The sequence below is a fragment of the Athene noctua genome, chromosome 8 (genome assembly GCF_965140245.1).
Source record: "Athene noctua chromosome 8, bAthNoc1.hap1.1, whole genome shotgun sequence".
Classification (NCBI taxonomy): domain Eukaryota; kingdom Metazoa; phylum Chordata; class Aves; order Strigiformes; family Strigidae; genus Athene; species Athene noctua.
In genome coordinates this window covers 18,094,894-18,117,424 of record NC_134044.1, presented here as the reverse complement: position 1 = coordinate 18,117,424, position 22,531 = coordinate 18,094,894, and the positions used below count along the sequence as shown (strand labels likewise).

Genomic DNA, 22,531 nt, shown 5'->3' with positions numbered 1-22,531 from the left:
TTAAATACAGCAGATTTTGCATCTTTGCATCCAGCTGCTTAGCATCATCCAGCTTCGATATGAAGAGATTCGCAGTGGAAGATATCTGTGAGCACGTTCCTGTCTGCCCGTAAATGCAGATCTTTTTTCCTTTTAAATCCTGACGACTATATGAACTCCATTCTATTTACTCCATTGCCCACAGGCAAATTGTAAAATTATAGCCCTGTGCTTCAGCTGGGAGGCTGTGCTTTGAGCAGTTGCTGCAGCTCAGAAACTCCTATTAACGCTGTGCTATGAAGAGGAGGGTTGGGGACCAGGGAGCCTCTGATTACACAAGATAAAAATGATGGGAAGTACTCCAAGAGGAATGCACTGAAAAGACTCCCCAGTTTATTAACCACTGAGAATGGGGTGTGTACTGAAGCTACTCACTTTAAGCCTTATTTGCCACTCTAGGGGATTTTGCTCACTTTCCTCACTTAATCCACTTACTTTTGTAGGCAGACAGACAGATGGACAGGGACTGATCTCTCTCTCACTCCTCACTGAGATATCTGCTGACCTCCCTCTGCCTGACACCATCATTTAGCGGCCCCTGCCTGCATTTCTTTAAGGTGTTCAAAGTTGTTCTTTGATAGATAAATCCTCCTGCATCTTAAACTGCCAGATCTGAAATAGTCCTGGCTGGAGAAGGGATTAAGCAGCAAATCCTTTCTTCTTGGTGCTCAAAACAGACTATTTCTACGAGGCATTGCCTGTCTTGCCCCTGAAGGCTCATGCCCTGGAGAGGGGCACTTCTGGCACTGACCTGCCCTGGGAATTGAGAGAAGATCCCCTAGTTGAGCAGGGGAATGCCCTGGGGGGTGCCCTGGGGACCACAGGGAACAGGGGAAGCAAAATGGCCTCAACTGTCTACAGAATTTTGCGTCATTGTGCTTTTAATCTACTCGCATTAAGAGCACTTGCATATCTGGATGGAAACATCCTTAGGCATAGTTATTATATTAATATGATGTTTTTTAACAAAATACTCTAAATCTGAACATTAAGTTGCATTCAGTGTATCTCTGGAGATGTTTTGGAAACCACCTAGCAGTAATCTGGACTCTAAGCCCACTCAAAATGGGAATCCCAAGAAAAATCTATGAGAGATGGTATCTGGGGTCCAAACTGGCAGGTAATGGAGTCTTCAGAGCTAATAACTTCATGCCCTTTTGTTGACTGGCAGCTTCAAAATTGAATGTCTCTGGTTGTTGCTCTTGGGAGCAGAGCTTCCTGTGGCTGTTCCTCAGCAAACAGTGATTAAACTGCAGCTTTATGCTGCTAGAAAAAAAAAAAAAAAAAAAAAAAAAGAAGGAAAAAAAGTAGCTTTGTAAACAAGCTCTCAGGAGAAACCCTCCAGCTTGCCCTGCTCGCCTTGTACATTCGGAAAGCAAATACCAGCCTCCTTCTTCCAAATTCTGAGGTTCACTTAAAAATTTCCAGGCTGAACTGCTTTAATACATTTCAAACACAGCTGGGAAACTGATTTGTTGTTTTGTTTTTGCCACTGTTCAGATTCTTATTTTTCCAGCTTGACTGTGAGCTGCACTTGAAGAGGAGAGCAGAGACAAGGTACCTGGAGCCCTGACTGCACAGGGCAAAGGTTTGGGGTTCACTCGTTATCCAGGCAAAGCTCTCTGCTGGCTCTTTCCTGCTCTCTTGGTTGCTCAGAGACTTTACCCCAAAGGCGAGCTGCCTTGGCCAGACCTAGTAGGGTGCTAAGGCGTAGCAGGGCCATGAGGCATCATTCCTGGCACATGGGGTGACTCCCTGAATGCAGCCAATGCTACACTCTCAGTGCATCGTTTCCCCAGATTTGCCTGCTGAGCAACTCTTCTGCAAGAACATTTGGAAATGAGACACTCGTGCATGCCATAAATGAGCAATCACATTTTTTGTTTGATTTGCTATCCTCTGACTTTTTTTCTCCTCTTTTCTCCATTTTCACTTAGAGGTGCTCAGGACCAGACATGACTGCAATGGATGTGACGCAAAAGCCACTTACAACTGTCCTATCCCCGTGCCAGGGCTCTGGAGCAGGCACTGGCTGCGAGGTCGAAGCAGATGCTGAGAGCAATAAACGCTGAGATTAAACCCAGAGGAATCAGTCGTTTTCCTTATGCCCTTCAAATAAAGCCCATTCCTGTTGAACAGGGGCTGGTTATTGCAGCATCATGAGAGGAGGGATGTTGCCATATAGCTAATGTGATGATTTCAGGTACAGTTGCTGATGCCTGATTAAACATCTCTGGGATCAGGCAGACTGCTTGGATTGAATGGGCCATTATTCTATCCTGGTAATAGCAGACTCACAGAAGCACGTTATAATTAAAATCAGGATAAATGTCATCGCTAAACTTTGATGAGAAGAGCTTCTGTCTTTGTGCACATCCAGGCACGTCGGGTGAAAGGCAGAGGACAGATTCTGCAGCACTCTCTGTTTCAGCACATGGGAGCACTTTGTAATTGTACTGTGTTGGGGGGAATTGGGGATATGAAATATAAGTTAATTCTAGAGACTTGAAGGAGTAGAGTAGATCTATTGCTATTGCCTGAACTGAACATAACGCCTGCCAGGCTCTGGGTTCAAAGAAGCGGGCATGGGAAGTGGGTGGTGGGACCCTGAGTCCCAAGCCCTGCTATGGGTTTGGGGATGCACTTGAGCACTGGTGGCAGCCCTGGTCTCCACACTGATCTAGGATGAAGGGGGTTAGAGGACTACAAAGACGACTAGAGTGATGCAGGGAATGGGAGAGCTGCCTTATGAGGAGAGAATAAAATAGCTAGGACTCTTAGCAGGGAGAGGAGAAGGCTTGAGAGGGATGAAATCATGAAGGTTTTAGGTAGGTGACTGCAGTCTTGTTCACCACATCCCACAGCACACTCATTGAAACTAGCAGGCTACCAATTTAAAACAGATACAAGGTGGCAGGTTTTTTCACAGAGGTAGCACATTTCTGAAACACCCTGCCTGGATGTTGTGGAGCTGACAGTGTCAGCAGGGTCTGTGCGACTGCTCATGCAAGAGCTGGTGTTACTGTGGCTGTCCTTCAGCCCATGGCACAGGGCAGAAACAGCACCGAGCACAGTACTACCCCACCACTCAGTGCTCAGCAAACTCTCCTTATTTCTCAGTGTAAGCTATTCAAGTAAAGGTGTAAAATTCCTGGGGCTGCTTTGCAAGTGGGATGTTTGTCATGATCAGCGTGGGGTGTCACTTAAAACCTGATTCATCTGGATCCCCCTGGAAAGACATGTTTAATATGAATTATATTTTATCCTCCAGCAATTTTCTGACTGTTCCTCTCTATAGATCTGCAAGATACAGAAAATGGCATATATCTCCTATCATGCAGCCAATGTGGAAATTAAACAACTTGTTTCCTCAAGGGACATATTTTCCCCCAAGCAGGAGCCCAGGTAGCAGAGCTGGCAGGCTGCTTCATCGCTTCTGGTTGCAGAGACACAGCCTTGGTCAAAGCCCCTTGGGGACACACACTGTCTGTGTCCAGCTGTCCAGATAGCATCCCTCCTGTTCAGTGCAGCTGGATTCCACCTCCCTTTCCCTGAGATAAAAGCCAGCTGGGGATGCTCCAGTGCAGTCTCTGCATCATGGGATCCCTGAACCTTTTTGTAAAGGTGAAGCCCCCCAAATTGTACAGATGAAGCAAAGAAAAGGGATTCGTTTGCTCCACACCTCCCTTTCCACCCAGCATGGGTCATTTCCCAGAGCTTTTCCTCTTGGAAATGTTTTCCACCATTTATCTGGGCTTTGTCCCCCAGCCCTTGCCCTGGCTCAGTACCATCTCGCTGGTCCCACTCAGGTTTCCCTCTCTAGGCTGGAGACACTGCCCCAACCCTTGGGCATCACAGGGGCTGCTGTGCCCCAAAGTCCCATCAGAGAAGGCATCCCTGTGGCTGGGGAGTCTCTGGCCCATTTGCAGACTACTGTAGCCATGCACGGAAAAATCCCTGAGCAGGACCAAGGTTTACAGGCTGACCCTTGGGTCTGAGTCCGTAGGAGGGCCGCTGCCTGCTCCGCAGTACTTAGTGCACAGCAGACACGTGACAGCAGGTGTGTAATGAGTGTGTGTGCGTCTCTGCATGTGTCCGCCCTATTTGCTTGCCTCTGTGAGTACATATGTTTGCAAGCACACGTGTGAGCCTGCGTGTCCAGACTCCTAACCCCATTTCTCTGGGAAGAAGCCACTCAAGAGCTCTTTCCAAGTAACATTTCCAATAAAGAAACCTGCGTAAATGGTGCGTAAAGCTTTTATGAATCAAGCCCTTAATCAGAACTTCGGGTTTCCAAGCACATCCTTCAGGGCTAACAGCCATTTAATGCATTCATCACATTAAGAGTTAATTTACAACACGCGGTTTGAGACGAGCTCTCGGCCCTTTGGTAAGGATCTGCCTGAAGTGCAAGCCATGCTTTAACAACCCAAATGTATTCTGCTCTCAGGAAAAAAAAATTACCCCTGATATTTTTGCCCTTCAAGGGAGACTGTGGGTCGTGGAACAACATAGCAGTGGTGTGACAGGCCCACTGCCGTGTTCATGAATTTTAGATGCCTGCGAGAAATTATCTATTTTGCCGGACCCTTGCTGGGCTCAATCAGTTCCTCCGTGGTTGGTGACAATTAAGAGCCAGTATGATGCAAAGAGGATATTTTAGACACTGCTTGACACCAAGGCTCCCGTCCCACTAGCTTTAGTCTTTTCTCTACCTCCTAGGACATGTCCCTTCTTTCTCTTTCCCCTAAAAGGATCAATATGTCTGACATGCTCCCAGTTTCCAGGAAATGGGATTTCATGTCCAAAGGCTGTGTGTTTCTATACAGAAATGATAATTATGTTGGAAGAAGAGGAGTTCATTGCCTAAGGCCCATCTGCTCCTGCAGGATGTTGGGGAGCCTTGGGGTGGGACTGCAGAGTACTTCGGTCCATGCAGAGTGGGTATCAGAAAGGATACCCCACTTCTCACTTTCCTTCCTCTTTCTGTTTCCTAAGCAGATAACAATTTTCAGACCATTTTTCTCTTTTGAGACAGTACCATTCTGAAGCCAAGCCACAAATCTGCAAGTGAAATAAAAAGGCCATGCAAAGCGCTTTGTTAAGCATCGTCTTTCCTGGGGAGATCTTGCAGAGCTTTGCAAAGCTTTGCAGATCTAGAAGGTCACAACACTCAACGTGCTGTTCTCTTCATGTCTCTTTTGTCTTCTCCCTCATAGTAACAGGTCAAAAACTGAGACACAGGGGACATGATGGGAGATTACAAAGCCGAAGTGCCAGCACTACAACACTCTCCCCTCTCCTAAACCCCACTGTCCCCCTTTGCTGCACCAGCACTACTGCATGGCACAGCTCCCTGTCTCAGCCTGTCACATCCCAGCTGCAGATGTGGGCTCCACTGTATTCAGGAGAGTCATACCAGAAGAAGGGAGATGATAATCAGCTGTACCCCTGATAGAAATGACCAGAAAAGCTTTACCATTTTGGATTAAAAATAGCTATTTTAATTTGAATTAAAATCTTTTTCAAAACATATCAATTTCAGCACAATATTGTCTAGGAAAAAGAGGCTCAAATTATCCTGTATTCATATGATGGCATTGGATGATTTCCATTTTTCATCTGTTTTGATTCAAAAACAAACCCACAGTTTATAAGATAGATATATGTCTCATGTAGCTTTAAAGGTCAAAGCAAAATGCAGCTTGAATTCACTAAAAGTAAACATTTCAATTAAAACAGTTTTTACAAGTTAATAACACTGGAAAAGTCTAAAACTTTGTGGTTTTCTATTTCAGAACTGGAAAAAAAAAGAAGGATTTGTGGAATTTTAACAAAAAACCACCCTGCTCTTCTACTGATGGGCTGACATGAGGAACACAGGAAACCTGGGTTCACACACCTCACCTGCTTGATTTAGACTGGAGATTTAGATGTACCTCTTCTACCAAAAAAGCCTTACTTATCTATTATGGGCTGCTGTCATTACCCCTGCTCAAATTGCTCCACTTTTCCACAAGGTAAATAGAACAGACCTGTTAGGCTTTGCCTGGACCTTGCTTAGAGCAGCATCCCTCCAGCAGTGTATTGTCCCCTGCCTTGATCTGACTCATTTTAAACTGCCAACGAGGAAGATAGCATTGCTCTTGCTAGACAAGGTTAGCTCAATCTTCCATTAAAAAAACATTCCTTGATATGTAGTTTCCTCCCAGCATCTGCCTGTTCCTCCTCTTGCTCAGCAGAAAGTCTCTGCCCACGAGCATCTTTCCAACATTACAAAGTCTGGCTCACAAATGGGGAGATCTGCTCTCTTTTGTACAAGCATCTTGGTTAGCTTAATGCCAGCTACAGAGGTTTTCCTGTGTTTATATAAGATTGTGAAAGCTGTGTGGTGTTACTGAGAAAGCTTCAATTTCCCAGCCCAGGCAAATACTCCATTGACTTTTGAAACAGAGCAGAGACAAGTTCTTCGCTGCACAACCAGCAGACAAATAATCCTCACACAATGAGTTGATCCAGTCTTTGAATTTGGGAGCCTTCTACCATGTAAATACATATGAAAGGCTATTAGCTCTTTTGATCATATTAACCTGCTGCTGTGCACAATTAGTTTGAAATCTTTGTCTGAAAAGCTTCGTATTAGTGGAAGAAGAGACACAAGGGAGGGATTCAGCTTGTCAGAAGAAAATTACTTTTGAGCAGATGAAAATTTTGTATGATTATGTGACTCAAACATAATTCTTGCTAGTCTAACGTGGAAACCAAGCCCGACTGTATCATAGAGAGCTCCAGGATGCCACTGAGCCCTCTGCTAGGCTTGTCTTGGGGCAGACACAGTATCTGACTGTGGGTGGACACAGCATATCAAATAGTGGGGTGACAAATAGTGACAGCACGGAAGAGAAGACAATGTCAGGGCCTTGATACTAAAGAATACATGATCTAAGTAAATGTTCCCATTTTAAAGATCTTATCAATCAGTGGCTGATATATATAAAAATTTCCAAATTAAATGCTAAGTTTCCAGTCCAGTATCTTCTCTTACCCATGAGATGATCCCTCCCTTTCTCCAGGGATGCAGTTTTGTGTTCTTTGAAAATGTGTTGATCAACTCATGGGATGGAAGATTTTATATACTGCAGTTTCACCTTGGCTGTTGACCGTATCAGTATCATTGCCTCAAACACCCTTGGTGTCTGGAAGGAATGTCCATCCTTTTTGCTCCAAACACTGCCTGACATCATCCTTTAAGTAAACCCTTGAGGAAGCTCACTATCCTTGTGAGATCAGTCTGGCCTCTGCTGGAACCGATCCTACCTCCTCTCTCCCACATGAACCATTCACCTGACAATTTATCACTTTTAGCCTCTCCAGTTAGGTGAAAGGATTAAGACAATGACAGTGTTCTTTCTCCTATACAAGTCATGGGAATTACTGCTTCTACTCATAGATTTCTACCTTTGCCTTGGTCTTAATGCTTGAGGTGGCTGGAGCTGCAGCCTCCCAAAGGAAATATAAAGCTCCTCAAACTCGCTTCTCCACTCGTGCAATAACATCAGTGTCTTTTATCCACAAAGACCATATAAGCAGTGAAACAGTCCATCTGAGCTGGGCACAGTCAGGTTTCCAGTGCAACTAAATATGAGGATCAGTTATGGGGGGAAGGGAAGAATTCAACCCTGTTCAACAAGGGTATTCCAGAGGGAGATGGTTAAAATAATGCATGAGGCTAATTAGCCATGTTATTTTCTTGTTATTTCTGGGTCCCCTGGATGGCATCAGATGTTTGATAGTGGCTATTCTCCAATCACCAGCAAAAGGAAATAAATAGCATCTTCTGAATGCTGGAAGAAAGTTCATTATACTGCATCTTCATCTGTGCAAGACGTGGTGAGATCAGCATCTCTGCACAGCTACTTGGGGCTGCCAGTGCTACCAGAAAACAGTGGTTCTCCTTGTTTCATGTGTCTGGCAGTGCTGGTATGCTCTGGTCTTCCTGGAAAAAGCTCACACCACACTGTTTGAAAAATCTAAGCTCCTTGCTCTGCAACTCGCACTGCTGTCATATCCTTAGCTGACATTCAGTCTACACAATTAGAGTTAAGTGCTTTGTTTTTCAAGAGGGAGATGGAGGCAGAGATGAAAGAGCAACGCATGCCACATGTTTTGTATTTGCACACATGCTGATTTAGCCTCTTGCAAAGATTTAAGTGGAGCAGCAAAGAGGCTATTCTGACCACTCTAAAGGGCCTTGTTGGCAAAGGGACCTGGGTCCCGACATTGCCTCACTGAGCCCTCTGTGTTTTTTGCGGCAAGGTGGTGAGAGGAGAATGTGAGTCCTCTTGCAAACTTAATTAGAGTTTGGGAAATGTTTGCCTGAATATGGCATCCTGGTTTGTGTTGGGCAGCAAACTGCTGGCTTAAAATACCCCAGCCAAATGTTTTGGTGCACAGAGCTAAACCTTCTGAAGTGGGAGGAACTGGGCATAAAAGACGCTCAACAGTTATCAGTTACTTGGCACCTAGCTTTTTCAGAGGATATGAGACCTCATCTGAGGCAGAAAACATGCACATTATAGATGAGGCCCAATTTCAGACCTGTTCTTGCCCTCCTAGACAGAAATGGAACCAGGCAGCGAGCAGCAGCAGGGAGAGAGGGGGATTGCTACTGTTCGTATATGCAGAGGAGATGGTTCCCCACAACTGCATGCACTTTCAGCAAAAGCAACTCTGGGATGTGCTGTGGAAAAGCTATATTCCTTGGACAGTTTCATGGAGGATGATACTGGGAAAAATTATACCATCTGAGCACTGTCATGCTTCTCTCCTAACTGAGCTGAGTGACCCATACGCTTTTTGGCACTGTGGGGGACTGTTTGCTAAATGAGACAACAGCTAGGCATCTCCAGGCTGGTGATAATTTGGGGAATTGTAAAGAAATAAATTGTTTACCAGTTGAATAGAGCAAAGAGAGGAAAATAGCAGGGAACGCAAACACCTGAGATATCTTTTCCCTGCAACCTTGTTAGTAATGGTTCTCTAAGCAGTAATAATGCAGGAGCAGCCCTTTACCTCCACAGCTGACTGAGATGATTTTCTAATTAGCCAAACTTTCAGGTTGCCTTTCTTGAGCTCTGTGATGTGTTATGTAGCTCTGCTTGTCATTTCCACCCTTTCAACTCACCTTGCTGCCTGTTCCTCCTTGCAAAAACCATGAGACCCAGGCACAAGTTCATAACTGCACATGTCCTTGTACTCAGGAAAATGCCAGAAAGCTGCTTTACAACAGCTGTGGCAGTGAGGAACAAATGAAGGAAAGGGAGCTCTGCTTCTCTGTCTGGGGCTTGCCCTGAGTGTTGGACCCCTGCAAATGCCATTGGATCAAAGCCAGTCTCAGGGACCGCTGCAGCAAAGGGGCTGGACTCAGGGAGAGGATCTGCTGTCCCCAAGCAAGAAGGCACCCAGTGAGTACAGCAACCCCTTTAGCTCAATCAGCTCCTGCAGGGCCACAGAGAAACCTGACTGTCCAGGTGGAAACTAAAGAAACCCACTGCCTCATTTACAGCAGTGATTCCTCGTTAATGGATGCAAATCACCATAGTCTCATGGCTGGATCTTGCTCTGAGCACACCTGATCTGTGAATATCAGTTTGTCTAATACATCTTCTTCCTCAATCTGTATCTCAAAGGCTTTCATGTGGCTTTTCCAAAGTGTCCCTCAGGACCTTCTGTGCCTGCCAAGGCACCCTGGATGAAGGGGACCAGGGTCTCCATACAGGCTGTTCTGAGTTAGTCTTGGAGTGCCAGCAGCACCGGGACTTTTCAGGTTTGCAGGTGTCTAACAGTCTGAACACTGATGGGAAACCTCCCTAAAAATATATGGCCCATTCAGTCAGGAGTTCTCATTGGATTTCTGAGTGGAGTTTTCTGAACTGTGTAGTCCACGAGGTCAAACTAAATGGTTTTAGGACTAGTATTTCTAGTCCTAAGAATTTGCTAAAATCCCCTGCTTCTCTGTTGCTTGGTTTCCCCTGCCTTTAATCTTCCTGAGACTCGGAGAAATAAAACCCCAGGGACTGACTTTTGCCTTTTTCTTTTGTAAGGACTCAAGCCATCTCTTCCTTGGGGTCTGTGAAGATGCTTGTTACAGTGACTTGCCTGGGCAGAAGAACGTGCTGGGAACAGGATAAGTAACAACCACAAGGAGGCAAGTGTCACCCAGTGAAAAATACTGCTCTGTTCTCTAACCTTTAACTTTCCAGTGAAACAGGGAGCTCTTGTGTCTGGTGGCAAGTGATCCATTGCCAGTCTGCCTGTGTGATGTGCTCAGGGGGCTGGAGCGGGGATATTCCTTAGAGGTGTGAGCACATAGTCAGGATGTCACTTGTGTGTCTGGGGTATGGTCGGCTTTCACTGCTGCCGAGCACTGACACACTGTGTTAGCAACACAGAAGGGAATCTCGCAGGGGTGCCTGTTTTTGGGCAGCAGCACTTGTGCTTTCCCAAGGATGCAGTCATACGCAGTGGCCTCTCAGCATGAGGCAAGTACCTGTTACTCAAGCACTTTGAAGCAAGCTAAGGTTCTCATTATTTTCTGAGCCTGGCAACAACGCTGTTCCTTTATCTGAGGCTGTTTCTTGTGCTTCTGAGGAGCTGACAGTCCACCCACTCCCCATCAGTGGGGAGAGCTCCTGAATAAGCATCCTGCAGGTATGTGCACTCCTGCAGGGCCCAGCTTGATCCCTGGATTGCTTTGCAGGCCAGGGCTGTATTCACACCACCATTAAGCTGCCATGTAAGGATGGTCTGGAGAATATCCTGGAGACCTAATCCAGGCTATATCTGTGCCAAAGATGAACTCACAGCTCGTGGTAGCATCTCTAGCCCAGGCAGCCTTTTCTAAATGGGTACTGGAAGAAAAATAAAGCTGGCAGAGAGCAGCTGGAGAAAGGGAAGGACCTCAGCTATAACATCAGAGTTCTATTGGTATTTCCTTTAGGTATGGAAATTGTAATTAAACTTTTCTCCTCATCCCTTAGTGGGTTTTGGTTCAAGCCCTGCAGGTCACTTTGGTGGAGAGACAGTGCTGATTCACAGATACCAGAGAGTAGATAGTTTCTCTACTGGACTATTTTCTGTAGTGACATTTAGTCACATTACTCACACTGTCAGCACCTTCAGCCTGATCCAATAGGGAACCTGTTCTGAAGAGCATCACTGTGCAAATGCTGTAAATCACATTGCCCCCAGCAATGGGACTTGCAGGGATGGGTGTGTGCTGTGGGAGGGCAGAGTTTGGGAGAGGCATTGGAAAGCCAGGCTGCAGGTTGCTGGGGTGCTAGAAGTCCCATTACTAAAGACTTAGCCTGAGTTTCTTGGGCATAATGGCATACTTCCCAGTCATGATGCCTTCTTTCCATGGGCTCTCAGGGTTGTGAGCCATGCCAGGTACCTCGAATGCTCTCAGATCTGCATATTGAAGTTTCTCAGAGATGAATTACCATGTGTAATTGCCGTGATGGATAACACAGGAAGATATTGAACGGGGCCCTGGAGTCATTCAGGACCTACATTCGCCCCTTTTGCTCAGATGGAAAATTAAATGATTCTTAAAATAATAAATGTACACCCTGGAGAGAAATACTCAGCTGCTCCCTCAAGAGGTACTCTGCTGTTCTGGTGTTGAGCAAGGAATAATGAAGGTAATTGAAAAGTTATTACTTTGGGGGCAAATTTGTCTTGGCTTGTATAGTCTTGCAAATACACTTGACTGGTGATGCAATCCACGTACTGCAACAGGGAGAACAGCCATGCTTTAGAAAACCAGGCCATCAGATCTGGGGTCAGATTCTGCACCGCCTTGTTCTTTGTGTGGTTGCAAAGGTCTTGAGCTAATCCCATGCCAACCGGCTGTATGGTGCTATTTGATCAGACCAGGATGAGAGTGTGCAAGCTAATGAGTGTCATCTAGGCTAGGGCAGGCTAAGATCTCCCACACCACGGAGGAGAACTCACTAAGCTGCAGGCTTATGTGATGTAGATCGGATATAAAGAGCCCTACCATTGGCATTACTGAGTCATGTCAAAGGAGACTGCAAGGATTTGGCCATGCTTCTACTTACTGGTATCAGCCATTCAGTCTCTTCCATGCAATTTTGTCTTCTCTGTGGCCATAGCTGAATGGTGGAGGTGGAAGCTGAGTGGGAGGACCAGGGGGTGTGGAGAGGACTGTCTGGACCATCTGGCTTGAAGCACAGTGAGCGAGCTGGAGAAAGCCCATCAGAAGCCACTGAGATGGTGGTGGCAGATTTATGAGGCGAGGTGGGAGGGTATGGTTTGTTTGAGTCTGAAGATGAGAAGGATGAGGATATCACTGCTAGCTTCAGCTACCACCAAGGGAACTGAGAGGCTGGAGCTGGACTGTCTTCAGAGGTACACAGCAACAGGACAAGAGGCCACAGGCCCAGGCTACAGCAGGGGCAATGCCAACAAAGTATAGTGAAAAAACACCTTTGTAATGAGTGTTGCAGCCCCAGGGCAGGGCAGTGGTGGAGGAATCTCTGTCTTTGAAGATATTAAAAGCTCAGCAGGACAAGTTCTAGAGCAACATGACTGAACTTTGAAGTTAGCCCCTTTGTACAAAGGGTAGGACCAGAGACCTCCAGAGGTCCCATCCTGCTTCTGTACTGGCCCCACTCCTTCTTTGGTGCTGATTTGTAAAGAAGATGAATTAAACCTTGCTAATTCTGTGGAGGCAAGAAAGCTGCAGGAGCTGGGTCTGCCTCACTGGAGAGTTTTATCTCAGACGAAGGTACAGCTGCTGAATACTTGGTGCTGCTAATGGTTTGAAGGGGGTTTTGGATCTCTTAGACCAGGCAGTGTCAGTGACTTTGTCCCCTGCAGCTCAGTGAGGGGTAGGAGTCTCCTATGAGATAGCACGTTGATTTTTTGAGATGTTTTTAGTGATGGTGAAGGAGCGGTTGTGTGAGCATCCAGCATGTGAGTGGTCCCCCGTGCCCTGCGCTCCTTGAAGAGAGAACAGCATGAGAAAAACAGAAGGGAAAATTTGCTCCTGCGTGTCTGCCTGGGACCTAGCCTGGCTGCAGGGAATTACAAAGCAATACTTACCTCAAAAAGGGGGGTTTTGGTTTTTTTGGTTGGTTTATTAGTTGGGGTTTTTTCTGTTTGTTTTTAAAAATTAATTCAAATGAAATGGAAGTTTTCACATGTCGAGTTTGTTTTTTTTTAAAAAAGCTCTCAAATAATTAGAGTGCTCAGAGTAAACAGGCTCTTCATGCTTTATTACCTGATGTGTATTTTGGCTCCATTAATGCACTGTGGCATTTCTGCCATTTACCATATTTAAAAATGTTTTAAAGATGGGACTCAAATCATCAACATTAATTGCCAGCAAAACAGAAATGAACCTTCTAAAAGGGAAATAATTTTATAGCTCTAATTTGATTAAGCTGTAAAGCTCATTGTTTCCATCTTAGGTGGACAGTAAAAACACAAGTAAAGTTAATATTTATTAATCTTAATGTGCAGGCCAGGTAATTACATTGCCCATCGTGGCAGTGAGCACTATATGACTCTCACTTGCTCTCTCGCTGTATGTTTGCACACCCTTTGGGAAAACAGGAAAGAGAGGAGGGTTTGGTGCTAATTAGAGAGATGAAATTCTCTTTTCAAAGGGCTTCTGATTTTAATCGTGTGCTCTGGACTATGGATGCAGATAGGTAATTGCGTTTGATGACAATGGCCAAAAAGCAGGAGTGGGTGAGCAGCTCTGGAAGGGGCTGTGACTTACATATGCAGACATATGTGTGTAGGCATGCGTGTGCGCACACACACAGAGTCACACATATACTCTCCTGTGTGGTGTTCATTTTGCATACTTCCAAAATTATTTCCCCCCCTGTTTTTTCTCTTCTTCACCCTCTCCTTGCAGCCTTTAAGCAAATCCAACTCATCCTGATGCTGCGAGCAGGACCAGCAGCGCACTGTCACCAGCATGAGCTGTGGGACAGATGTGTCAGGGGCATTGCTGGAACCTGAGTCTTTAGCTCAGGAACTTCTGGGGTGTTTCTCTCCTTCTGTGACTCTCCCTGTGCAGTGTGACAAGGGGACAGAGCAAAGGCAGGGGCAAATCTGAGCCGAGCATGATGGCTGGCAGGGAGAAGAGGTTGAAGACCAGGAGAGCTTTTTGCAACCGGTGGACAGATGCTTCTTGACTGCTGGTTCTAACCCACCTCAGGACAGCTGTGTCTGGAAGGCTTTGCTTTTAATGGTTTTACTTGCCATGTGTCTATAAATCTGCTCATTTCTATTACTGCGTTGAGCACTTGTTAGTGTCTTGGCTGGTAGACCCTGGGCTCTTCTGTAGGAAAGATGCTTTTACAGCTCAGGTATCGATACAGATGTGGGAGAAAGATCATGGCAGTTGCCCAGGGCAGATAAGACCCATCACTTTGCTAAATCAGAACCGTGCTAGGTGCAGAGAGCTTTCATGTCTCTGATTTGCATGTACCTCTATCAAGCCCACTCTAACCACAACGGCTTCACAGGGGAAGCTGAGCATTGTCTTCAGCCAAACCACGTCTGTTCGAATGCCCAGCCAAGGCCCCACAGCTCTGCAGACTGGGCTAGCTGGATGTGAGTAGATACAAAACCTGTGACCTCTGGATCAGCACTGACCTGAATTAATACAAGTTACTTCCACAACCATTTGTGCTAGGCAGAAGCAGATTTAGAATTTGTCTATCCTCCTCTCAATCAACCCAATGAAGAAGAAAAGAGCCCCAGAGCATCACAAGTCTACCGTTTGATTTCCCCACCAAGCCTGCTCAGCATCTTGCAGGATTGGCCCTCCTGCATCCTGCCTTTTAATTGCTGACTGATTGTAATATGGGATTTTATTTTCCCTATAATGACTCTTGGGGCCCCCAGATGTTCTCCTCAAGTGTGGTTGCGTCAGCACTAGAGACTGAATGACTGATACCAGCAATTTTTACAGCTTGAAAGAAGAGAAATATGTGAAGGGGATTTAATTTAGCTCTAATATTGTGTCTTCATCTTCAAGACTCTACAAGAAAACGACACCAAAAGGTTATTTTACAACGAGAGGAGGGAGAATTAGCCTGAGAGAGGGAGAGATCACCAAGCTGGCTTTCTAATATCAGTTCATTACAGAGAACACGTTTGCACAGTCGCTTTGCTGCTGCTGTTAATTTAAGCCTGGATGATTAAAAGCTGTAATTGCACCATTTTAAATAAATGTCCGCTATCTCGATTATTATATTTTTAATTAGTGTGGCTCTGTCGAATGCTTTTATCCCTCTGATTGATTTGTTTATACTGTATATATTTATAATTCATTGATCTCCCTGACCCTGCTCTCTCCTGAGCATGCAATTTGGTCATGATTCCAGCAAATGGAAGAGGACTGAACCAGGAAAGAGCAAAAGGTACCAGGTCACCTCCCCCTTATGAGCTCTTTGCAGGTCTCCTTCTTTGCCTCCCGACCCAGGTGCTCTTTTGCTCTTTGCTCTTCCCCAGGGCTGTGGGGGAGGATGAACAGCCTGGAGGACTGGCTATCTAGGAGGCAGGATGGGGGAAAATTGAATAGCCATCCTCAGGCTGTGAGCAAACCTCAGGATGTGGTGCTGGCAGGAGCATCCCAGGACCCCAAGGTTTCATACTGTGTGTTAGGACCCATTCCTTAACCCTTGCTTCACAGGCAGGAACCTGCTCCTCTGTCTCTGGGGGACTCTAAAAATGTAAATTTTCCCTGGCAGGCTGGGTTACATGTGCTGGAAATAGCTCTTTCAGGGCACAGGCCTCCACTGTCCAGATCTGAGTGTAAAGCATATTTCTAAGCCTTGTTGTCTTGACATCACCCAAATGTGACTCGGGTAAAATCCAGAATAAGGACCTAGACCCATGCTGGACCATGATATCCCCTTGTGTGCTGTTGTCTGCCAGGGGCAAGGAGGTGCAAGCAAGAATAACTTGCAGATCATCATCTTAATATTCAGGGCACTCCTGATTGCTACTCTGGGGCTGTGCTGTGGGGCACACGTGAGAACGTGTTGAGAATATTTGAGGTCACTTGCTCCTGTAGGACTCCAGGACATCTGTGCTGATGTACTTATCTCCTATCACATGTAATATCTGCAGGACAGGGACTGTTACTTTTCTGACTTTGTGCTGAACCCACTATGGGAGGTTCCTGACTCCTGACAAGGGCCCTGAGGCACTCTGATAACACGATGCAACACGATGAAGAGTCTGCCTGCCTGGCCAATACTGCAAAGCTTCCAAACACTTGACTTTCCCTCATTTTCTACAGTCTCTGGAACCCTTAAGGAATGGATCAGCTGTTCAGCATTATAGAAGAGGAGCCTGCCTGTGTCCCCTGGCTACAACATAGTGTGTGGCCTCAGCATATCAGTGCTGTCTACTGGTTAATGTCTTTTCCTCCAGCAGCGTTCCAGATGCAGCACTGCAGCTGCAGCATGGGTCAGGACAGCCTGGTGACAGCACGTTGCCAGAGAGGCTTCTGCAAGGGGAACACTATTACTGGGCAAGTTTCAGTGTGGACTGAGTGACAGTGCAGTGGATGGACAGACCCTCCCAGGTAACTGCTGGAATGTTTGTGCATCTGTACAGAGCATTTCCAGGATGTGGTGGAGAGGAAGCTCCAAAAGCAGCTGCTCATGGGGTACTGGATACGAGCAAAAAGGGAGCATAGCATTGAAGGAAACCTCCTGGAACAGCATGTCCAGTCATCCGATCTTACAGCTCAGCACGGATATGAATTTACTTTTGGAAAGCTATATAAAGGGCAGCCATTTGTGTTGCATGTGAGCTACACAGCTCCACTCCAGCCTCAAAGCTTATGTCCTTTAGCACAAAAAGAGATGGAGTCCCAAGGACAGAGCAGGGAGGAATCAAAGAACAGAAATTGTAGAGGCTCGTTGTGAAACTTCCAGCTAGCCAGCCTGAAAATAAGGCAGAAACTAGATATGGGTGTACCAGAGCCTGATTTCATGGGTACTGGAGCAGCCCCTGGGCAGGTACAGCACTGGATGAATGGGGTAGGTGAGGGGATGACTATGACTTTGTAACAGTATTAGAGAGAATTATAATCTGTAGCAAACGGGTCAATTTGGCCATTCAGAAAGGGTAATTACACTTTCAGATCTCTGGGGTGTATTTTTCTTGTTGGCTAGTAACCAGACTGTGTATTCCTTTTCACTTATTTTAATTAAAAATATTGGTTTGCCATGTTCACCAGGCAGCTAGCACACTCTGCCTGAGTACAAACACTTAACAGCATTCTGTAATTTGCTGAATTGTCTATTAATAAATAAGCCTAATAATTTAGTAAGCATCCTTGAAGTGATTACTGTCACACCTAATACAAAGCTGAGGACTCCAACTTTCAGGAACTTACAGGCAAGAGGGCTGTTAAAGACAAATCAAGGTGGTTTTACATGAGAATGACAGTGTGCTCCTTGGGAAAAGGTGGACAGAATGGGCTGGGTTGAGGCATTGACGTTCTGCTGCTGTAAGTAGTAACTCTGTGCTCATGCTCTTGAACTCTTTCAGTCTGACAAGTGGAAGTGGATTTGAAACTCTATGTCTTATTGATTTTACCTAAGAGAAAACAGAAACTTGTACAAATCACTTTCCCTAATGAATGTCCTGTTGCAGCCTTTGCCTTTGGTAGGCTCTTGTGCAACTGGTGGTCATTGTGCAGAAAGTCAGAGATGCTGTCCAAAAGCCCTGATCTCTTCAGCCACCTCCTAGCTGGGCACCAGGGCACTGCTGGTCTGATACTTTACTAACTATGAATGTTCTGACTGCTAGAAAATCCCATATCAGAAGGACCCTGTGGACATTGTCCAGGCAGGGTTGGGTCCTTGACTGGTTGTGTGCCCTGTGTCCTGGACAGATTTGTGTGTTCTGGGTTCAGTTTTGCCTCAAGGCATTGGTTTCACCCACCTTACTTTTTTAAACGTTGAAAAGTTGTGCTGTGACATGAAAACATGAAGACTTTGCCCTCTGGAAACAAGCAAACCCTATAGTTGTTCCCTGCAGCACACAGGGAACCTGGGAGACCCTCTTCCCTTTGCCTGGGTTTCACATCTTCTGGTCTTGAGATCTATCTCCTCTTTGGCTTTGAAAAGGGTAGCAATTTGCTCTTCTTTCTATTTACTTCATCCCTTGGGGAAGGGATCAGCCTCCACATGCTTACCCAAGGAGCCCAGCCTGAGATGGAGTGACACCTCCCTATGTACACACATGCTTTTATGCTCCCCAGCTGAGTACTGGTGCCCCAGCACTGCCTGCCCCACTCTTTGCTCTTCTGAACAACAGCAGCAGAGACATCAACAAGAAACTGAGACCAGCTCCTGGAGGCTACAGTCCCAGGGTGCCAGAGCACAGATATCTCACCCAGTATTCATGCTGGAGTTTTTTCTTTTTTGGTTTGTGATTCATGTGGATCTAAGGGGAGATGCTTCCACCTCAGGGTACATCCCCAAGGGAGGAGGAGGAAGATGCTCTCTAGTGTCCTGTTCTGTCTGGATGATGGCCAGACTTTGCTTCACATAGCTCTGCAAGAGGAGGGAGAGGTTTTCTAGGAAAGACTCCAACTCTCCCTCAGGCCATTTTTTCTTACATTCATATAACTCCTGTAGACCATCCCTCAAACTCCCCTTGGAGCAAATTTTCTAGAACATGCTCTCTAAAACATCACCTGCTTTGTCCTTTGCAAACCTGTGAGCTGCTGAGGGGGTCTCCTCCCCTGCTCCTAGAGATGGTTTGTTTGCCCCTTGCTTAGCAGTAGGACTGACTGTCTTTCAGAAGTAAGCTTCCACTTCGGAGACAGCTGGATCCTCAATCAGTGTAAGGTTGTCCAGGATCCTCACTCCTTTCAGCTTGCACAAGTTGTGCAGCAGAGTTTTCAGGATCTACAGCAGGAGTTTGTGTGCTGCCTCAGTTTTTCCTTTGAGAGAGCCTTTATGAGCATGTGGGCATCTGGCAGGATTTCATCCAGGTTGACAGTGTTGATGGTGCCTGTGAGAAGCTGTGTGGTCCTTCACAGGCACTTGGCCAGCAGGTCAGAAAACTTATCTCAGCAGTCAGGCTGTCTTGGAAGAGCTTCAACAAAGCACAAAAAATCCTCACATGGTCAGATTTTTCCAACACCCTCTTCATGAGGACATTAACGGACTGTATGATCTTCTGATCTTCCTCTAGATCTTCATCCAAGAAGTCTAGCATCAGGGTAAAGATATCGTTCATTACATCCTTAACCAATTCCACTGAGGCCTCCTGAGCCAGTTTCTTCTCCTGGAAGACACAGCTACAGGCCTGGAGAATTCAGTTACATCACAGAATGATTTATTCCTTCCCCCATATCTTATCTGCTTCCTTTTGCTGGTTGATAAACTTGATTGATTGAAAGCTGCCTACAAGGCACTCATTAATGTGCCCAGACATGGCTTCTGTTCTGTTCTTCTGTCTCAGGATCTCCTCAGTTTTTTTCATTGCCTGGATGCTGGTGTTAGTATCACCCCTGCTAATGTGACAAATAAGGGGATTTGAGGATTGGCAGCTGCTCAGCAAGCCACTGCACCAGCTCTTGCTTCTGTAAAGGCATTTCTTCACCTAGATCTTCTGAAATGTCCTGCCCACCCAGTCACTCCAGTGTGTTGGTCTGTGCAGCCCAGGCATTCATGGCAGCCAGGGTGGCAGCTCTCAAGCTGCTCCTACTTTCTCTAAAAAGAGCAATGAGGGGAAAGCCAAAGTCCTTCATGTGCTGTTTGATGTTTGAACCCATGACTGTGGAGAGTTGCTGGAGGACCCTCAGGGCAATCTGTAGCAGGGTGGGGTTCAGACTGCAGACACAAGCCCTCCCGGATCTTGGGAACTCTCTCATGTTTGGCTGGATGAATCTGGTGCCCTGAAGGATGCCTGCAACCTCTTTCAGGCCCTCCCTCTGGATGGTCCAGTTCTCCTGCAGCTTTGACACCAGCTTTGGTGTAATCCTGTCACCAATGTCTATGGCTTCAGTCCTTTTGTGATCCCCTGGGTCCCCCTGGGTCCTGTCATCTAGGCATGGCTTGGGGTTGGCACCACTGGCAATTGTTGGAACCTGTCCATGCAGTTTCTCCAGCTCAGCATCTATCTGGGGAAGAAGGGGCAGCTCCTCACTCTCAAATGGTGCTCTCAGCAAGTCTCCCATGTACCAGCAAGGTGATGGCTGATCTCTGCACACCTAGGTGAACAACAGCAAGAGCGATCTTCAGGGTATTGACCAGTGCCTTGGCCTCCATCCCTGCAAAGCCAAACTCCAGTATTGCATTTGACAGACAGTCCAAGATCTTGGAATGGATCCTGGAGTAATTCTGTGAGAAGGCCAACAACATAGCTGTTTTTGCAGTCCAAGGCAATGAACTCTGCTATAGCTGACAGGGGTCCTTGAGCATTGTTGCTGCATAACACATCTTCCACCATTTCTACCACACTTTCCAGGACAATTTGAGCAGATGTTCTGTAGAAATCCCCGTTCTGGGCTAGCAAAGTGATGATGTGAAGTTTCTTTTGCATCACCTGAGGCTTTGTTTCCTTGTGTCCTTGTGACAGCAGTCTCACCAGGGCTTGGCATGGTATCTTGCTTTTCTTCATTTCCCTGAAGATCTTCTGAAGGGTATCCATGCTGGAAATCCTCTCTTTCCAATCTTTGCTTTCCAAAGCTGTATGCAGGTTTCAGGGAGAACAACCACTGCCTTTTTCTCACATGCTTCTGCTGAGAGCTCTGGTTTGAACATGTTGCTTGAGTCTAATTTTCCTGTTTGATATTGGCCTCTGTCCTTCCAGGGATGGTGGTGTTTCCTTCCAAGGACCGTAAACCAGGAGGAAAATAGTATTACTGGGCATCCCTGCTGCTAGGCCATGCTGAGGGGATAGAGATGTTAGGGCAGCAGCTTTGGGGCTCTCCTGGCAGGGTGCATGGAGCACATGAAAGAGCCCTGGAGTGCACCAGCCATTGAGAGGTTGGTGTAACACTGGCTGTGCTGGGGGGACAGACCATGGGGAGCCACACTAGTGTGGTGGTGCCCCATTGCCACAAGCAGCTACTGCTCTTCCTGCAGCAGGGACTGAGACTCCAAGGTCTGGGACCACTTCTTGTAGCTGGGAAGAGAAGACATCAGCACAGGCAACATCACCACCAGCCCCCATTGCCTCCAGGGGCTGTTATTCAAGCCATGGAAGATGCAGTCTCCTGCAGCCTGGAGCTCTCAGGTCTGGGAAAGAGTGACTGCCAAGCATTGTGCCAAAGTGCCACCATCAGAGGCCATGTGGTCCCCTGAGCCTTTAACTGGACATAGCCCTTCCTCTCTCTGCCCCTGCTATTGCTGCTTAGACTGTGAAGTTTCAGAATAGCTGAGTCAATAAGGAGCTGTTCAGGATGCTGAATAAAAGGAGGAAGATTTTCATGGAAGCAATTTCTTACAAGTTGCCATTAGAATAAACCTCACTGCATTTAACCCTAGATAGAACAGTTCACTTACTTATTTTCATGTTATTTAACTTTCTTCTAACCCATTAAAAACTGGCAACTCTGACATGAGAAATGCCTTTTAGAAGTGAGAAGTAGGCACTTAGCTTGAGGGAAGAATCTTTCAGTGCAGCAGCACTGCCTGCATCCTCACACTACTCTGGCCCCCGAAAGTGCAGCTCCATGGAAAGCCCCTCTTTGCAGGAGCCCTGTCTCCAGCCCATCCCCCTGTGGTAAGGTCTTAACCAGAGCTCCGATAGCCCCTGGCACAGAGGACACCCACCCTAAGCATCTGCTCTTACAGATATAAACCATAAATAGGACAATCTGTGCTCTTTGGCTCTCTCTGCTGGCTGCAGTGAACCCCATTCCTGGGCTTGTGCTCAGCAATGTCCCCCCCCATTGCACCCTTTGGGGAACAGGCTGTCGTGGGGAGCAGAGACACAGGGAAAGGAATACTGTATTTGAGCCTCTGTGAAGAATCACAAACCCTGACAAGCACAAGAAGTAAAATAGGGAAGAAAAGAGGCGGCAGTGAAGATTTACAAAAGAGTCTTGCAAATGTGACAGCCAATTTCCAGGGGGATCCTTTTTCTTCCTTAAACCTCAGTCCTGAGCAAAAGGAGATATTTTCCTTGAAGGGGGAACAAAGCTGTGTAAGGGATCAAACGCTCTACCTCGGGATACAGCAGCACCAGGCTTATTTCCAGGTGGAGAGGGATTCATCAACTTCTCCTCTGTGCCCAGGGGAATCTCCTAACAAGGGTTGAGGGATGAGCAAAGGGAGGGCCGGTGAGCATCTCTCGGATCACCTCCCAGGAATGCTTTGCCAGGGCTGGAGGCCAGGAGTGTTTCCTCCCTCCGCACAGAGGAGCTCAGCAGGCTGCCAGCAGCAAGAGACAATTGCATGGAGGGGGA

The 22,531-nt window shown here is 46.6% G+C and overlaps 2 pseudogenes; both read right to left on the bottom strand.

Annotated features, from left to right (window-relative positions):
• Positions 1 to 18,779: 18,779 nt before the first annotated feature.
• On the bottom strand, positions 18,780 to 19,641 carry LOC141963292 (cytoskeleton-associated protein 5-like; annotated as a pseudogene).
• Positions 19,642 to 19,648: 7 nt separating this feature from the next.
• Positions 19,649 to 20,882, bottom strand: LOC141963291 (cytoskeleton-associated protein 5 pseudogene; annotated as a pseudogene).
• Positions 20,883 to 22,531: the final 1,649 nt, after the last annotated feature.